The 20,448-nt window shown below is 41.6% G+C and overlaps 1 protein-coding gene across 1 annotated transcript in view; it reads right to left on the bottom strand.

Annotated features, from left to right (window-relative positions):
• TMEM121 (transmembrane protein 121) overlaps positions 1-19,442 on the bottom strand; it is a 657,309-nt gene extending 637,867 nt beyond the window's left edge. Inside the window, exon 1 of the mRNA XM_078662004.1 lies at positions 19,331-19,442. The gene's annotated coding sequence lies outside the window, so the exon portion shown is untranslated. The remainder of the gene's footprint in view (positions 1-19,330) is intronic.
• Positions 19,443-20,448: the final 1,006 nt, after the last annotated feature.

The following is a 20,448-nucleotide window of genomic DNA, read 5'->3' as shown; positions in this document are numbered from 1 at the left end:
ATCTTCCTTCTTTTTCGTCCATTTCACTCTCCACTTATTCAGTTCTCCTAGCTTTTTGATATAAACAATTAAATCTTTTATATGTACTATTCTTCCCATTGAGTTCAAACTCTCAATGTCACTTTCTGAAAAGTCTAATCTGTAATGTTTTGCAAAATTCTTTTGTTTACTCACATCGATTTCAAGTTCCGCTGCTAGATCCTCTAGTTGATCATATTTATTTTTCGTTTTCCATTGAATGCTTTTACAAATGAACAGTAGTTCATCATCTCGATAGTAATTTAAACTATCTGGACCAATTGTTCCAATTATTAATTCTTCGATATTTGCTTTTAATTTAGCCACATCAAGTTTTGGTGTGGTTACCCTGACTTCAGGACTCCCTATATCTGAAACAGCACCCATTGGTGTTTTTGGAGATAAATCCTCATTAAAGGTTAAATCAGGCATTCTCGATCTAGAAGAGTTTATTTCAGATAAATCTGAATAAAATTTTTCAGCAACCCTTTGAATTTCGGCATTTAAAGGAATATTTAAACCTGTTTTGCTTAATTCTTTTTGGTCAAATACAGGCTGAACAGGACCAATCGTTACTGGAACTGTCACAGCTTCCATGCCTTTTGTCATTCTCCTAATTAATTCTTCTTTAGATCTTAAATATTCAGCAGAATCGACATCTTCAATATTTCTTGCCTCTCTGTTATAATCTTTAGGAGCTTCTCTTGTCCTTGGAGCCATTGTAAAATGTCTACCTTCATTTCGAGCATTATCAAATTCTGGTCTTCTAGGAGTTTCAATGATTTCACAATTATTTGGATAAAGTTTTGGAGCTTCATTAATTGGAGGTGCACTCGGTGAAGTTTCTGTAGAAACCACCGGAGTAGACCATGATCTAGGAGGTCTCAAGGGCTGTTTCTTTCTAGCTGTAGTATATATTTCTTCCATAACTGCATCTTCAGATTCACTTTCCATAGATTTCCCTGTAGGAGTACCCATTACCATTTCCTGAATTAAATATAATCCTTCACTCATGTTTCCCTGTCTCCACATTCGCAACCTGTCTTCATGAGTATCTCTTCTCCAAGGTGGATTTTTAGAAGGTCTTTTAATTCCACTAGCTTCTCTTTGTAACTGATACATCTCATCTTCCCACTCAACTAAAGCTTCAAATTGAGTTGGTCTCGGTTTTGGAACAAGAGCATTCATTTTCTCTCGTAAATTTCTCAAGACTTTTACATTAAATGAACCATCATCAGGCCAAGTTAAAACACCGTCGTTCTTAGTATAGCGTTTCCAACTATCAAACCATAAGACAGTATGATATCCATATTCACCTTCCATGTACGCTGCAGGTGTTTTATACTTATGAAGTAGTTTACCACCTCGCGTTTCGATTTTCTTGTCAGGTGAAAATAAATTCTTAAATTTCTGAAATAATGTCGGCTTTTTCTCAACATGTTTAAAATGATAACTCATTTTTAAGAGTTAAATATAATTCACAAAATCGTTCGTAAATTATTTCCGGGATGTTCCGCAAAACAACCAATCCGTGCGCGAAACACACCAACAAGCCAATGACAGTTGAGCTACGTCACTATTCTGCTCAACCAATAAATTTGGAGTTTTCCTAAAGAACCAATTAGCTTACGGACCATCAGAGACTCAAGAGCCAATCAGAGTACAGTTTGTGACGTAGGTCACCCAATCCCAGCGCGGCTCTGTGACGTACACAGCAGCTGCGGTTTCTCGTTTCTCACTCCTGGCGCTTACCCCTCCTTCACAAAATCTTTTCACAGCGCCATTTTAAGAACACTTTTCAGTGTAAATTAATTCTTAACAATGACAATAAGGACTCATCTGTTTGTTTCACTATTTAGGATAGTTTACATACATTCAAGTATCCACACTTCGGAATAGACGGCGCTATTCACACTAAGGATAATTTTCAATTGTCAGCAGAGTAACCCTTACCCCACCCTTCTAACACGTATAATTATGAACTCGCTTTGCTCTGAACGCACCGCGAAGTGACAGTTCTAAGAGTTCCACTTGAACATAAAATACAAATCAAACTCGCACTTTCACACGGAAAATTCCCTAATTTCGAACACACATGAAATCCGTACAGGACTCTCACCTGTTTATAGAAATCATGCACCGTTAGCAAAATAACGACGTTATCTGTACAGGGCTCTCACCTGTTTTTAGATATAAAACATGTACCCGTACAGGACTCTAACCTGTTTATAGATAATCATGCACCGACGCTACCTTACCCTTCACTCAAGCTCGGATATAACGAATACTTTTATCACAGTGAGTTTTATGGAAGGCGCTTTGTCCCTATTCTCATGCTGCTCTAATTTCTTAGAAAACCCTCACTATACAAGATTCACACCTAGCCCTAACACTGTGCTGCACGGCGACAACACTGTATTGCACGGCGACAATACTTCTGGTACACGGCGATACCACTTGTGATACTCGGCGATATCACTACAAACAGAACAAATGATTTGCGTGACTAATTTCTCGCCACACAATCTATACCGGTATAGCTTACAGATAGCACGAATAACGGACTCAACAAGTGTTAAAACATCGATCCTATTTCCATACCATAATCTTAGTAACCCTTAGCAACCAACATATTACCTTGGTTACCCTTAGCAACCATCAATTTCTGCTACCAGAGAATTGATCCAGCGGGCTATAGAAAATATGTCATAAACAACGTTACCCAACTTCATAACCTATTAACAAATTCTACACTAAATCATGGACCCATTTATAAACCTGACATATTCGGGCCTACTGAATCAGGTGGTCAGATTAAACCTATATACACCCAATTTACAAACTATATACAATATTATACATTTGCAGAATGAATATTGTCATAATGACACATCCTTACTATTTAAACGACCACCATTGGCGACGTGATCTAGCTAATAGTAACCTACACTTCTGAATAATCAAGACCAGCTTGTTTGTCAAAAGTAAGATTTTATTTACTAAATTATGGTATTTCAAATTGTAGTTTTATAAATGTAATTTTATTAGCATTAAAGTAAGCATGTTTGTAAAGAATCATGAAAAAGCAGTTTAAGCAATTAAATCAAAGTTTAAGAGAATTATTAAAAGTTTAGCATTTCTAAAACCTAAGTCCCTAGCTAAGCTAAATAATAGAAATTAAAGTAAAGTTCTTTGAGGATTCTTACGTGCTCCACGCAAAGTCCGTCAGCACTTCGCCCTCATCGGAAAGTCAGAAAGCAGCAGCCAGCCCATCCCTAGGGGCATGACTTTTTATACCTTTCTACGCTAACTAAACTACGCAAAGGAAAGTTTTCAGAAATCTTCGACGTCCCATTGGCTGAGAGTGACAAGTGACATGTCACCCACATTTCAAATATTCCATTAAGTCATTTTTCTTAGAGACCATTGTCTCTTCCGAATGCAACCAGGAGCTTCCTAGGTTTGCAACATTTGTATAAAATTGTTCTCGCTGCGTCCATTGACTTCCGCGGATGCCAAGTTAAGACTGACAAAATGTTCTTTTTCGACCTTGGCCACGTCCGACAGAATGATGACAGCACATCAGTTTTTGCTTTGTGAATGCAGCTTTTGACGAACACTTTAATTCTGAATGGGCGTCTCGTGACTTTTGCAGAATCAACTCGAGCAAACTAGGCCCAAAAGCAGGCAACTTAAGCTTTCTAGTATAAAACAAACACAAGAAAAGTATTAATGTAAGAAATAATGTAGATTCTGTATCCACCCCAGGATTCACTAATTAATTAACCCACCCGATTAGTCAAATGTTACCTAGCAAATGCAAACAAATAAAGCAGCGTTTATATCTACCAGTCTTCATTACTCCATGAGACTTATGTGCACCTAGAATAGTAGAAATGACATCACGTAGACAAGGAAAAGCAAAATAAGCACATGCTTCTTTTAATTTTGCAGCAGTTAGTAATGACAAAAACGAAAACAATAATTTATTTTATTATTTTGCACGAACAAAAAGATGCAACAATTATGCACATTTATGAGCACACATGTTAGTTCCCCCCATGTGTAAAGTTTAATCTAAGTTGTATTAGCACGACATATCACAAATCATTAATATTATTATTCATGTTATGGAAATATGACTTCGCGAGTTTAAACAAAATTTTGTTTTCTATCTCGCTCCATCAACTCCCAGCCAGGATTATGGTTCTTTTATTCAACGGGTCTCACTGGGTCCCTGGTTCAGGCCGAACTCCATTGCAGTCTGCCTGAACTTTTGCCTTTGTCCCGGGCCGGCACAACCAGATATCCTAAGTAAGAGCTTATTGCTTCTAAGTGCTATTTTACAGTTTATTCTTTTAAAAAATCATATCTCAAGCTCTGCGTATTGGATTTTTGCTGTTTTGGTCTTATTATATGTATTAAAATACGTTCTATTTCTCTACTCTAACCACTGTGAAATAATTTTGTGTGGATTTGTCACTGTTTTACTGTTTGAAGTGTTGCACAAATACTTTACACATTGCCTCTAAAGATAAGCCTGACTTCTCTGTGCCAAGGTACCATAGGGTGAAAACAGGTTAATTTAGGGTTTGCCTGCCTCTTACCCTGACTAGGATTATGGTTGCTACTTGACTGAGGCTCATACCTCAGTCAACCTACAACCCAATTTCTAACACTTAGGTCTTCTAGAAGTTGTTTGTCATTTGCATATAATCGTCATGTAAGACCTTTCATATTAATCAGCTGGGAGAATGGGCAGAGGAATAAGTTGAAAAGGAGTGTTGCTCATTGGGGATCCTTGGAGATCATATACCCCTATGGTTTATTCTGAGATATACCAATCTAGTTTTATTGCTGCTTTTGTTCTTGTAAGAAACAATTAAACCATGCCCATGCTTTTCCCGTAATATTAAAGTTACATTTCAGGTGGTTTAACAGTGTTAAGTGGTTCCAGCCGAGAAGTCCAATAGGATGAGAGTCATATGGTGATTTTGGTCTACTAAGTATAGCGCTTTTTCTCTGATGCTCATCACTGTGGTTTCAGCACTTCTTAGCAGATGGATTCTAAATTGTGTGTCGACAAGCAGATTGTTGGATTCTATGTAGCTCTGGAGTTGGTTGGCTATCTCTGCTTCAATGATCATCAACAGGAAACGGGGGTGTCACGAGGGGTCAGTAGTTGTTTGGAGAGGAGGCATCTAGGTTTGGTTTTCTGTACATGTTTAATCAGGTTTAAAATAATGGTGTATTTTGAGTGTTGTGGATTTTCTAGGGAAGGATTAGACATGCATGTGGTACCTTCAGCTAAGGCTGCAATGTTTGCTTTTATTAATTTGGCAGGCCATGCATCTAGTATTGATCCCTATGGTCTCATTTTTTATACTCTCATAATGATGTATTTGGGCGGGATTAGCTTGAAAGAATTGAAATTCCAGTGGAAGTTATATTTGGTGTAATATGATGTACAGGATTGTTTTTCTGATTCCTTGTGAGTTTTTACAATCATCTTGCATTTAAAGTAAAATTGGCATGTGATATGGTCAGAATTGTTTGAGATGTTTAATTGATAAGGGGAAATGTAATATGATAAACATAGAGCATCTGGAAAAATGCTTTTATAGTTTTTTGTAGAAATATTCGAGAATGTGGTGGTTCACTTGGGAAGTGGAGGTTGTAATAGAGAAACTTATTAGTGTATGGTCGATCCAAGATACTGGAGTAATGGAGAGATTTAAACGGGATGGATTGTAATTTAGGTTGAGGCCAATTAGGTGCAGGGCTCAGTGGATTGGGCCTTTGGAATGTTGGGTGAAGCTGAAGGTGTGGATTAGTGAAAGTAAGTCTTTTGTAAGCAAATTATCTTTGTCCATTTGAATTTTGAAGCCACCCATTTTTAGAATTGTGCTAGCAGTATCTTGTAGATTTTCACTCACGCTGTGAAATTTTTACAGAAAGATAGAAAAGCGTTTTTGTGGTTGATAGTGAACTCTTATGATAACTGAGAAGTTTAATGTTGTAGTGCATTTCACTGAGAGATATTCAAAAGATCATAAAGGAGGTCCTAGAATATCTATGAACTTGAAAATCAAGGAAACGTGTAAGGAACTAGAGAGAATAAGGGTAGAGAGGGAGTAAAAGTGTAGAAAAGTGAAAAAGTACCCAGTACAGTGTACAAGGAGGGGAAGAAAGTGGCAAACAGGAAGGGCAAGTGAAGATATAACTGGATAAAGGTAAAAAAACATTAGATGAAGCAAAAGAGGTAATCTTAAACTTGGCATATAATGTAATATAAGGTAAACTTCCTGTGCTTGTTTTAGGTGAAGGTGTTCTGGGTAGTGGGCTTGATTTTGACAGTATGAACCGAAGGTGGCTAATGGAGGTACCACTTGCACCCTGTCACAAACACAAGAATGCTTCATAGCATATCCATGGATGCTGCATATAGAAGCTCTTAAATTTAACTGCAATAAAAACTCCACCATTGTTTCTCACACAGGATCAGAGTTAATTATTCCGAATTGTTCTGCTTCCTGCAGATTTGTGTTGTCTTTTTGAAAAACCTACCTAGCAGGGAAAAGGCATGTATTTGTTGATTTTCCTGGTAACACTACTTAAGATTGTTAAGATTTTCGGCAGCTAACAATTGTACTTTAGCAAACCAGAAGGTAGAGAGTCTGCGGCCCTGTTCCTAAAATATTGCATACATTGTGTTAAAATAAAAAAAATAGTTAAGCTCACAGATGTGTTTTTTCTTTTTAGCTTAGCTAATATTTTCAATTTGTTATAGATCCTGAAATTCCATTGAATCTGGTACCACTTAAAACCAGTGTTACTGCTTCTTTTGCATTTCTGGGTGCCAGATGATAAGCTGAGAATGAAGTGAGGAATTATCATGCTACAATGTTTAGCCTGGGCAGAGTTTCAGTTAGACAGTAGTAATTGTTGTGATTTTGGTAATTCCGCATTACTCTTTGACACAGAATTACCAATCATAACGTGATTACGCGTAATTAAGCGTCATTTGGGGGAAATAATCCTACTGCAAGAGCACATTTAGCCAGCTCGAGCAGGCACTTGCACTCCCTTTTCTTTGTCTGTTGAATTTAGTGCTATTCTTTAGCGCAAAATGCATCCTTGCATCAATTTTGGACACAAGGAGGAATTTGGGGGGAAATCCTATGGCAAGTGCACATTTAGCAAGCGTGAAAGGTTGTTCTCACTGGTTATTCATGTTCTCTTGCATTTTGAGTTATTTCTTCGCGCAAAATGCAGCCTTGCATCTATTTTGGACCTGAGGGGGCATTTTTGAAGTAAGAAAAAGAGCTAAATGAAGAATAGCTTTTCTCACAAAATTCCACGTAATCTGGCAGAATTTTGGGATAATTCCACATGATTATGCAACAGAAATTACACGAGCTGTGCACACTTAATAATGTTACTGAATTTTGGCTGACTAGCTAATCAAGTTTGTCATTGTCTAGAGGGTACAGTTGTTTGCCACATCACTAACTACAATGCAGGATTGTAATACTTATTTGGATTGGCAACAATAAAAACACATGCCCTACATTTACGGGGTGAGGGGCATGATTGTAAATTATCAGTATGATGGATCTGACAAAACATTACACAGTGACATTGTGGATGGTAAATTATCTCCCTATGTCCATGTCCTTTTCAGGCAATGGTTACTGAAGGTGTCGTGGATTTAAACTTTCCTCTTTCATTGAGTCATAGTTTTTATAAATCCACTAGCAGCCCGTCCCGACGTTGTCCGGGTATGAATTGCTGCCGGCCAGTAGTGTATTGTTTTGTAGGATTTCGTTTTGATAGCATTTCTTATCTGTGACAGGCCTGTGAAACGCTCCGATTCACAGTGCACTGCTGATGCACTTAAGAGTGCGCATTCAGTAGTGTGTGAACTCGAGTTTCCCTACTTTATTTTTCCTTGCAATATTATATAGCGCGAACTCGCCAACATGGCATGAGCATAATTTACATTATAGAAGAACACATTCATTTGTGGTAGGCACGGGGAGACAAAGCGATTTGCCTGGAATCACAGGATGTTGAGCTGATGCCGAGATTCGAAAGTATCTCCCCATCTCTAAAGTTCGCAATTCTAGAACTTGTGGTGGGAGGTGTGTCTAAAAGTGTATGTCGGTGCTGGCCATCAATGAGAGAGACCTGTGCATTTTTCAAATGGGTGGTGAAAAAATATGAGTATGTTCCTGGAGATGTGGGCCGCCGTGCCACCAATGTACTTACCGGGGGAGGGTAAACACCCATTATTCCGCAACTTTCTTTCCGCATACCATCACTCCGCATACTTTCAATACGAAAGTACTATGACTCCGCAATGCCATTATAACGCATGGCATTGCATTTTATATGCTTTTACCATGCATACATTTACAACGAAATTCGTTGTAAATGCATGAATGGTAAAAGCATGTTTTTTTTTTTCATGTTTGGATAAGGTGAGTATGGGTATAGGGGTATATGTTTTGGAGTACTGCGGTATATGTTTTGGGGTGTTTGGGTATTTTAAGGGTTCAGATATAGTTTTGGGTTATGGGGTACAGGGGTAGTTTTAGGGTTTAGGGATAGGTATGGGTTTTGGGGTATAGGGGTATTTTTAGGGTTCAGGGCTAGGTTTGGGTTTTGGGGTATAGGGGTATTTTTAGGGTTCAGGGGTAGGTTTGGGTTTTGGGGTACAGGGGTATTTTAAGGGTTCGGGCTAGGTTTGAGTTTTGGGGTACAGGGGTATTTTAGAGTTCAGGGGTAGGTTTGGGTGTTGGGGTATAGGGTTATTTTTAGGGTTCAGGGCTAGGTTTGGGTTTTGGGGTACTGGGGTATTTTTAGGGTTCAGGGGTAGGTTTGGGTTTTGGGGTAAAGGGGCATTTTAAGGGTTGAGGGCTAGGTTTGGGTTTTGGGGTACAGGGGTATGTTTAGGGATAGGTTTGGGTTTTGGGGTATAGGGTATATTTATAGGGTTAAGATGGGTTAGTGTTTAAGGGTGTTGGGGTATTTTAAGGAGTAAAGGTGGGTTATGATTATGGGGTGTAGGTGTATTTAAAGGGAGCAGGGTGGGATTAGACACAATATGAGACATGGCATGAAGGGCGGAACGTACCACACGCCACCAGCGTTTGTCACGCCCCCAGCACACGCCCACAGCACAATGCAGACACGCCCACAAGGGACTACTTTGCTGGCATGGTTCTTTTACCTTTTAAATGTATATGGTGGGCGTCTGCATAGCCTATGTCCTTCTGCTGCAACTGCCCTTTCCAACGCTGTATTGGGTGTTGTGATTGGTGCTGTGGTTCCTGAGATTACTCGCCTCAAATGTTTGGGCTCTCTCTTTATTATATTAGTATAGATTTTGGTACAATTTTTCGTCCATCGCATTGTAGTTGTTATTTTGGCCACTTTAGATTATATCAGAATAACACTGGGCTCGCTGGGTCTTGCTCCCATGGTACTTTTAGATCCACATCTCATCCCACTGTACTCTCAAGTCTAAGAGAAATTGGAGTGGAGAAATTGGTGATTGCTCTCTTTATGGTAGAGCATGTTCAATGGTCACTTTGCCACCTTATCACTCGAAGGTTTGTGTGCAGCATGGTAGTGTGCCTCGGGGCTCTGGCCACACTATTTTTCCCCTGGCTCCTCTCAGATGCTCATGTAGATGCTCATGTAGGTTTCAGTTTTACTGCTACATAGATGACACTTAATTAAATCGTAGAGTGTAGTCTGTGATTCTCTGCAACAATTATTTATGCACTGGGGAACCTTTAGATGTTGTGGTGAGAATTACAAATGTAGTTCATTCTTTCATACATTACATGAGAAGCAGACATTCTCATGATCCAGCAATGTAACTCTCAGTCCTCCTACCACCTGGCAACACAGAATGCTTATTACAAAATATTATGGAGTCAAGGATGGAGGTTCCAACTGGAAAGGAAATGCCACTGACATTAGCCTATTGTAATGATTGTGGAAGTCACTGTATAAGCAAGAGAAAGTGTGTCCTGCATGACCACTGGAAGCTAATACTGATTTGTTATTACATCCCTAGCAGTGGCAGAGCAAACACCACCTACATGCACCTACATGTAGACCAAACTTTACTAATATAATTGTGGATGTTGTGTGGAAGGGGCAATATTTGTTCTTCAGAATCCATCAGAGTATGAAGGATCCTGTGCATTTCAAACACCCGAGGGAAGGAGGTCACAGAGATCCCCTTCCTTGTAAAGGGGACCATACACTCCACTTTGAACAGTGAAGGCATTTTTGCCCAGCAGTCCAGTGGACAAGCTGGCAGTCAAATAGTCTGTTTAGACATTTTTAGGTTTCGCCTGGTGATCCGTAGAATTTTTCTCTTTTTGCCCACGTCATGCGGCGGTGGGCGGGTTTTTTTTTTTTCTTCGTCATCCTTCGTCACACCAGCCGGACGGCTCTCCCTGTGAGGACGCAGACCCGACCCGCTCCCTACTCCGAGCCGACTCCCGGAGGTACGTTTTTTAATTTTCCTACACGTTATGACCGGCCCCACTTGTAAATGCTTGTTGCTCATTCTGCCTCTCCGACCTGGTTTTGATGGTCACTTTTTGAGCAGCAGGAAACCACAAAGGAGCCCGGCGATCCATTAGGGGCTCTTTGTCCTTGATTGCACGGCGCTTCGCTGGCTGATTAGCCCCTGACTGCCGCGAGGCCGGCGCCAGGATTGCATAGAGCATTATCCTGAAAATAGAGCAGCCTCGCTCGCACCGAGCAAGTCATTAGCAGCGGGGGTCCGTCCGCCGAGTCACCGAGGAGCAATCGCTTAGTTACCGTCAGCTGATATTCGTGGCTGCCTGCCCAGCTGAGGGGACTTCTGCACTCGATCTGCCACCGCCGACCCCCGGCCGCCTGGGGAACTTGCGCCCTCGGGCCCAAGAGGCCGCCTGGTCTGGTGGCACGAGGGTCACGCGAGGTGTGGTGCTAGCGAACTGGATCCACATACACCCTTCACTGTTCACTCCTACAATCTGGCCTAAACCTTACCCTTTGGAGAGTGACACCCCACCATGCCTGCTTGAATTGCTAATGTGAGCGCGAGGCATGCTGAGAAACCTCCACATAACAGGAAGTTCTTAAACATACCTTTCAGTATCTTATTGTGCAATTTTGGCACTAATCGCCCTCCTCTCAATGCTAGAATGTACTTCAAGTTGGAAGGTCTTTGACGGGTCCTTATTGTCATAAAAAAGAGGGTCCGGATTCAGTAATTGCCTCCCTTTGTTATGTTTCTGTGTTCTGAACACATATATGTAGAGAATATACATGCTGCATTTTTATGTGGCGTGGCGCCAGCCTAGAAAACAGCCTTGTAAGCAGCTTGCCTCCTGTTAGACAACACGTGTAGGCTATGCTACCTGTTGTTATCGCTGCACGGGCCACACCGCTGCGCCTGTGTTATCTGCTCAGCTAGGATTTCCTGGCAGGGAATGATAAATATTATGTAGTCCTCGAACTCCAAGGCGGTGGTAACTAGACTTAATCTCATTCCCTCTTACAAACTCCAGAAAAACGTCCATGTGTTATGAAATATTAATCTGGCCTTCACTTCTGTTCTTTCATATGATAGGTCTGAGAGCGGAAACGTATCTGGAGTGGGGGGGGGGCTCGCAGTGTGTGAGGGGGCTCTGTGTGGGTGTGTGGGGGGCTCGCAGTGTGTGGGGGGCTCTGTGTGGGTGTGTGGGGGGCTCTGTGTGGGTGTGTGGCGGGGGCTCTGTGTGGGTGTGGGGGGGCTCTGTGTGGGTGTGTGCGGGGGCTCTGTGTGGGGGGGGCTCTGTGTGGGTGTGTGTGTGGGGGGCTCTGTGTGTGTGTAGGGGAGCTCTGTGTGGGGGGCTCTCTGTGGGTGTGTGTGTGTGGCATTTGCGAGAGATTAAGCTATTGGCATTGTAAATGACAATGCCATTTATTTATCTGTTTTCAAAACCAACACATAAATAATGTTCAAAACCAACACAAAAAATGTTGTCATTTAAAATGCCAATAGCTCTAACTTTTGCAAAGGCGAAACCGTTGCATTGTAAATGCTTGTTCTTACTTGCACTGGCTTACAGAGATAACTTCATGTATTTCACCTACGTCAAGGCTTTGAAATACCAGAAGATTTACTTCCAGCTTTGAAAGCCTATAATCATTTTGTATTGGGGTTTCTCATCTTTACCATATTAAAATTGGTTTACATCATACCTCTTCATTGAAGCCAGTGACCAATGCCTCATTTCCTTACTGCACTTCCTCAAAAGTGACCAGCTACTCCCCTTTTAATTCTATGTCCCTGTTCATGCACTGTCCCTCAACTTTCTTTCCACATCCCAGTTCACTTCCCTTGTACATACTTGTAAACACGTTAAAGTTAAAGGATAGTCACGTAATTTCAGGAATTTCATGTTATGCTTGATAAATCATGCCATTACTCCCTTTTTGCATAATTACGTACCATTTGTAGTAAAAACGTACTGCGAACACATGAGTACAACAGAACATGAGTGGCTATTGTTTGCGGTATATTGTTTAAATTCACCCACAACCAAAATTGACGTGGGGATGCATGTCCCACTAATATACAGCGTGGCCTTGACTGCAGTCCAATTATGAGGGATACGAACTAATAAAATCCTACCCAGCAGCACTGGGCTTGTTTACTCAACATGCTGAGTGGCAAGAAAAAGAGGCCACTTACATTTTGAGGTACTCTCTTTACTTTCAGAAGCTCGAGGATTCCAATAACCATTAGACCTCTTCCGTAACTTTGAAAAATAGCAGAATTGTAAACAATGTTATGATATTCCTACATAACTAACTTTTGCCATAACTAATGGCCTGAGGAATTGCTCTTGAGCACAAAGACAATTAGCAGGCACGCAGCATGACGGCATCAGCATTAAGGCGCTAATGATGTGTCGCCATCCATACAACTCAAAACACATAGCAATGTTAACTTACATATATAAGGAATTGGGAAATACATTTACATAAAAACCTCACAGCTGTAACACTTATGCATGACTAAATTATTAAAACTGGGCTCTTATGGCTAACGTGCTACCTATTCACAAAGTGCTTCAGTGTCTCGAAGAAGGTGGCAAGCGCTATCTAAGTACTCATAACACCCATAGCAAGCTTTTGCCTAAAAAACAGAGGAATAGAAAGCACCCTTCACATAAAACAGAGTACATTTCTCTTGGAGCACCTTTGTCCATTAAACTCTCAATCAGGAACAAGACAACCTCTTTTTCAGTTGTGCAAACGGTGTGCTTTTTTATTCGACTGGGTAGAATAATATTTATTCCAGCATGGACCAGCGCCCGGAATGTGGCCCGAGGACTCTCATTTACTACTTTAAAATGGACTACAGCAGCCAAGGTTTGGATTGAATCGGCATATCACGAGGTTAAATGCTTAAAACACACATTTGATTCCAATTTGATAGTTCCAACCAACATTACCGCACTCAGAGTCACATGCAAGAAGATGGAAGGACACACCATATGATCCTACCTGAAGGCATGAGAAAAACCTGGATGGACTTATAAAGTGTAAACCTAACTACATAGCAATAGAAAAGTGTACAGAGGTTGTGGTTACAGCACAGGGGAGCCGGTTTAGGGTGGGACAAGTAAAGGCGAGCAGGAAGCAAATGGGTGTGCGTTCAATGCTGCTGGTCACTGAGTGGTTTTATGTTCTTTCTGCTTTCCTTGCCTGCCTTCGAGTCTGTCCTCTGGGAGCAATAAGCCTGGTGTGTGTCGTTTGCTAATGTGTGTGATTGATCGCTGCTCCCACTGAGACCCTGCAGTGCTGGCCTTCATGCACTTCACTGGATGGGTGCTCTTGATTACAGCTGTGCAGAGGGGGCCTTTATGACTCTGGCTTCTGTTGGACGCTGATATGAGGGTCTGGCTTGTATGGTGGTGGACAGGCATGAAGGGTAGCAGATTGTATCGAGACACTTTGTGTTACGTCCACGTGAGGAGTGATGACACGAGGGATGGCTCTGCTGTAGTGCTTTTCCCTCACAGGCTGAGCTGATGTGTCAATAGAGTAAAAACATCAAAAGAAGTGCACTTGATACTTTTTTCGTACTATTACAAACATTCACCTAATACATCCAGCATTTAAAAACCTTCTTATTACAACATCAGTCTCTTTGTCGTGTTACACGTTCAGGACCATTTTCCCTTCTTCACACCTATGATTCTGCGCTCTTTGTAAAAAGAGGCCACTGCTTAAACCTCATACATACACAAAATAGGAAAGGAGATCATAAAGTTACAAGTCTCTCTTATTTATCTTCCCAAGACTGAAAGAGTTGGCCTATGCCCATCATATAAGGACTAAATATCCCCAACAATATATAAGGTGAGGCACAAAGGAGTTTTGAACTTTGATGATGACAGCGCTGCTCAAATGCCTTCAAAAGGGCAAACTCTGCAGGGGCCTGCAGTATCCCTTTCATGTAACATTGGGGTCATTTATTTCTTATAGTTTGTAGTCCTCGTGTGGGTGTGTTTGAGGTCGTGGCACATTTGTCACTTTCTAACTTCTGGTGAAATGTGGTACTTGTAAGCTATCAATGTCTAGTGCGGGAAATGCTAGTATGATGCTACTTGTTTCAGTTTCACTTCAGAAGTAAGGGACCTGTAGATATTATCAGTACATAGACTTCGACCTAGTGTCAATGCTGCAAAGAGGGCCCTCATACATCAGAATCCTGGGACAGAGAGCACTTCCTTTTGACACTTTAATTAAGGGTGGATTTTGCAGGTGTACTTACTTTAACATGGAAATACAATGTATTGAGCAGCAGTAATTTCAGCAAGTGATTCTGCTTTGTTTCAAAACCCAAATGTGAGTTTCAGGGATGTGGATAATGTCCTACTCTAAATTATAGGACTCTTGGTGCAAAGTTGAATACAAACTGCACTTTACGGCCAGAGCCTCTAATAAAAGAAATGTAAAAACTCAGATTACACTTCTCAGAGCAGTGTGTATGTTGTGTTTTTATTTTACATTATGGAGCAGAATTAGAACTTGGATGTGGAGAAAAACCCTGATTCTTGCAGCAGGTGAGACACAGTACATTGCAGGACTTCCATCGATTGTATGACTATGGTGCTCACTCAGCAGTGAGCTAAGCTGTAACCGTAGTTTCTGTTAATTTTCTGACTCCGTGCAACAGGACTGGTCACTGAATACCTGTTCTAAATTATTACAGGCACCTAGTGACATTGCTTTCCCATTACAATCAACGTCTGAGGTAAGGACTTGCTGTAATAAGAAAATAAGGAGCATGAGTAGATATATATAATTACATTTAAGCATGCATTGTGCCTGCATAATACATGTCATGGGAGACTGCAATGCCTGCATAAAATCCTCTAGATAATAGGCCTATTAAGGATTACTTGTGAAATGACTACTTATGAGTAATAAGAAAATGACATTTAATAATGGATTAGACTGGAGCTGTGATATCGCAATTCCTGCAGTATAAAAAAGAGCTCACTGAACTGAACACCCAAAGGCTTTTAATTAAAGGAATTACTACCTTTTCGTGTCTTTTTCTTCCAAACCTCCCCTAAAATTCAAAAGCCTTTGCTTAAAAGTTGGCATTGTTTATTAAGTGATTTATTTAGTCCACTACTGGAGGGGAGTGCAAGAGAGGTGAAATATATGTGCTTGTTACCACACAAATAAAGCATAGAGCCAACTTATAAACTGACTAATGTTAGTCTGCGTAAGAGATCTGCATACAAATTAAAGGTAAATACTCTGTGTTTATTTCCTCAGCACAGATTACAGATTCTGGACATGATTTAGAGTTTGGTGATTAGCAGTGGCGTAGCAAGGGGGGATGCAGCGGTCAGGCCCGGGTGTCACAAGTTTGGGGGGCGGCAGCCTCCCTCCAACCCCCCGCTCTTACCTGCGGCTGTCGCAGGGAAGCCGCTTCAAGAATCGCCAGCATCACCCCTCGCTCTTTCATATGGCCGCCGTGGGGCGGAAAACGCAGGGGCCGCCATGGATAGCCGAAGGGCTAGCTACGCCACTGGTTATTAGCGGGAAACACAGGGGCTGCCACGGACAGCCAAAGGGCTAGTTATGCTACTAATGATTGGTGGCGGCGGCAGCAAAAGTAGGGGCCATCACGGATGGCGGAAGGGCTAGCCGCGCCACTGGTGATTAGCAGCAAACACAGGGGCCGCCATGGACGGCTAAAGGGCTAGCTACGCTACTAATGATTGGTGGCGGGGGCAGCAAAAGTAGGTGCCATCATGGATGGCGGTCGGGCAAGCCGTGCCACTGGTGATTAGCGGCAAACACAGGGGCCGCCACGGGCAGCCAAAGGGCTAGCTACGCTACTAATGATTGGTGGCGGCGGCAGCAAAAGTAGGGGCCATCACGGATGGCGGAAGGGCTAGCTGCGCCACTGGTGATTAGACAAAATCCTCCGATTCATGATAGAGGGCTACACCTGGATAATCTACTGGTGGATTTTCCTCCATTACAGGAAAGAATGTTGTTAGAAATTCCACTAATGGATACTCTCCTGACTTTTGAACTCCCTTTAGAACATTTATGGCTTTCAGTTGCCACACACCTCTAAATCAGATTTTATTATTTTCTGTGGGCATTGGGGTTGATCAAGACACCAAATGCTGAAGGGTATAAGGGCTGTTTCACAAGGTGCATGTGATAAAGAATACAATTCTGCAAGCTCACAGTTTGCGACCTTATAAAGCTGCTCAGTTTTCAGCTTCGTTCCACTGTATGCTCATGAAGTCCTCGATTAATTGTGATATTCCAATAACATACAGTGGGGGTACTTAGTGCCATATATTTCATCCTAGGTATGTTAGCCAATTAAGAAGGGTAAATTTGCTTCACTAACAAGTGACTGAGTTGGAAATTTCTGTACCCTTAAAAGTTAAACAGGGTTGAGTTTTAAAAAAAAAGAAAATGTTTTTGAATTTTTTTTTAAGACTGGGCATTGGTTCCATGGGCCACTTCCCATGATTTTTTGACAATTCACAAATGAGTTTGCAAATGGGTTACCGCTATCTTTCAGTAATTGGAACAATATTAATGTTTTGCGCTCATATTTTGGTTGCAAAGCATTAATGTATATCATAAAAAATCACTATTTGAAGACACACCCTAGATCCTCCCCTCGTTCTAAACAGCAATTCCTAACAGTTTCCTAAACTCAATAAGCGTTTCAGTAACATGTCACTGAACCACTAAATGGGTTTAGTACATTCGAAGAAAACATTTTCCTGTTGCAAACTCTGCAATTGACCAAATCACGGGGTTTGCAACCAGGAAATGCGTTCACACATCTGGCCCCTTGCATACACACATCTGGCCCCTGATTTCTATGGCAGGATCTCTCCATGTTTTTCATGAGCAGCTAAACTCCAGTTCAAGCCTGACTCCTTGATGTTTAAATGGCATCAAAATCTTACCCCACCTACCTCAAAAGCAGAATGTATATGTATGCATGTGAGTGTACGATATATAAGACGATCAAATGCTACGTGTGATCCCATCCGTCCTCCGTACCGCCAAAGGTGTCAGAATCATATCAGTTAAAGTACAGTAGTAGTAGTAGTAGTAGCAGTCGTAGTAGTAGTAGTAGTAGTTAAAGTATCTGTTTAGGTGGGCAGGATAGCTCTGAGTTGAGCTATTTTCTGCTGGAAAATGCAGTTGATCAGAAGATCACGGGTTGGAATGGTGGCAGGGTAGACACAGCCATCCATCCTTCCTACATCCATATTTTGAGTACCAAAAACTGTTTTTTTTAATTACTGCAGTTTGCTCCTTCAGGTGACCCAGCAGTCTTCTTCACTTATTGTCTTTAGAAATTACCAAATGCCTAATTACTTTCATGTTAATATGTAAATGCTACCAAGATACTCTACACTATGGTGTGTATTTTCTAAACGTTTTTAATCAATCAATAGATCAACATCTTATCCGTCCTATATGCTAAAAAGTCTGCATTACCAATAATTTATTACATCAGTATTGAGGTCACAGTTTTTTGCCACTGAAAGGACATGCTAATGATACTCAGAAACATACGGATTTTAGTGATGAACATGATATATTTTCTTTCATTTTCTGATTATTTTCTTGCTATTGTGCAACAGAAGGACACATATTTACTTTAGCCGTTCACTAACAAACGATTGGGCTTAAAATCACAGCGGTGTTCCTCTTTGCTCTTGGCTTTCATCTTACTATGAAAAAAATACTGCTCAGAGTACAGTGTTTGAGTTAACAAAGTTCCAGATGGAAAGGTTTACATTGACTTAATATTACGCCTGATAATAATTACAGCTTAATAATCAGTTCAGTTTCCTGGAGAAAAGCCTAGCACAGTGCCATTATCAATCCCACGGCTATCTCGGATGAAATCCTTCTGTGTATATCTTAATGTGAGTTCCAATCTGCTCATGGTGGGAATGCACACAACTGGAGTCGAATGGTCTAGAATGCCCCATTGACTCCTCACACTACTACTACAGCGGCACGTACCTCTCGTCCCATGTTTGGGATCTCTAAACTAGGACAACCACCTCTGGACAGTCCCTATGTCTCACCATGTGAACTTCAACAACTGCAAAAGGCTTCCAACTCAGATAGCCACAGCTATTCACTACAAATCCCAGAATGCAATGGTTAGGCTCAATGTTTTGACTTTTACAGGTCGCTATTTGGGTCTGCAAATGTTATAGGCAAACGCTTCCACATGTCAAACTAAAATACACTTTTTTGAATTTTGAAGAGACTTTACCATATTTGTACATGGTATTTGCTGCATCATTTACTTGCCAAATATGTTGATGGTTTGGCCCAGGTTATGGCTTTCAGACATAAACTAGAACTTTGGCTAGGCTCTTTTCTCCTTATTTGTTTCATGCCTTACTCACCTATATTCACTACACCACATACATGTAAACAGATTACAGTGGTACTGGCACGTGTCTGGGATCTGCCCACTGCAATCACAGGGCCTGACTGACCTGATAACCCGGAGGAAGAAGTGATTCAATGATGAGCCAAGTGCAATCCCTCCTTTCCTGCAAGGGGGGGGGGGGGAGGGGGCAGTGGCTCATAAATTACAACAACACATTAGCCTCCAGTGTACTTAATTCCTGGTCCTTCAGGGGTGTTTGATTCATAACATGAGGTTTCATAGGCACGCACACAGCAATGCAGAGGCAGAGAGAAAAGCACTTACTCTGCTGTCTGAGCGCGCGCCAGTCCTGCTAAGGCGCGCAGCTGGGGACTTCTTCTAAATGGAAGCTTTTTTTCCGGAAGTACCGTCGAGGCAGGAAGCACGCCCAGCCGCCACAACGTCGGTTTCAAAATCCACCAAGTGACTGCAACCAAAAAACAAATACACACAATTAAATCCAGACACAGTTGGACGCCTGTCATGAAAAGAAAGAGATGTTAGAAGAAGGTTCCATTGATAAATGTATCTTTTCTAGTGGCCTTTTTTGCTCTTTCTCTGAAAAAAGTGGCAGTCTAAGAACGCAGAGTTGGTGTTCATAAAGGTTTAATTAGCATAAAAAGTGAGGTATTTTTCATTATTGATGCCATTTATACAAGGCACTATATTCGAGAGCCCTTTTGTCATCATTATGGGCGATTTATAGGAAATAATTCTCCACATTTCAGAGGGATGGAAAAAATACTACACAGTATGAGCATGAGTGGTTAACATAGGTGCAGCTAAATTGTGTGCAAGCCAGATTTTTGTGATTAGCTCTAGGTAAACGAGACCGGTAAATTGAATACAAATGTATATGTTGAAATCCTAAACATTTGGCTAGGATCTGGCCCTTCTGCATCTCAATGACACCTGTAGGGCTATTTAGGCACTACTTATAATGTTGCAGCTTATACTATGTGGTAAGGAGGCTAGATGGAATTATTTTGAGTGGGATATTATGTATATAGTGGCACCATTAATCACACCCTCGTTCATGTAAAAGAATATGTCTTAACACCTTCGCTGTGGCGACAATTACGCCGCAGCGCTAGGGGGGAGGGGGGCCGCGCGGCGCTCCCATGCTCGTGACGGAACTGCTCTGTCACGAGCCTCGGGTGCTCTGTGCTTGTGACGGAGCGGTTCCGTCACGGCCCGCCCGCTCAATAGAACGCGCCGCGCAGGCGCCAAATCAGCGCAGCGCAGGCGCGCCCAGCCGGCCGTGATGGAACCGCTCCGCCACCAGCACAGCGCGACCGAGGCTGGTGACAGAGCGGTTCCGTCACCAGCATGGAAGAGGTTAAATGAATGTGATGCCTATGATAATCTCATTCAATAAGATAATGAGCCTATAGTTGGCACTC

The sequence above is a fragment of the Lissotriton helveticus genome, chromosome 9 (assembly GCF_964261635.1).
Source record: "Lissotriton helveticus chromosome 9, aLisHel1.1, whole genome shotgun sequence".
In the NCBI taxonomy this organism is placed as follows: Eukaryota; Metazoa; Chordata; class Amphibia; order Caudata; family Salamandridae; genus Lissotriton; species Lissotriton helveticus.
Note: the sequence above shows the minus strand (reverse complement) of the source record. Positions and strands in the feature narration are given on the sequence as shown.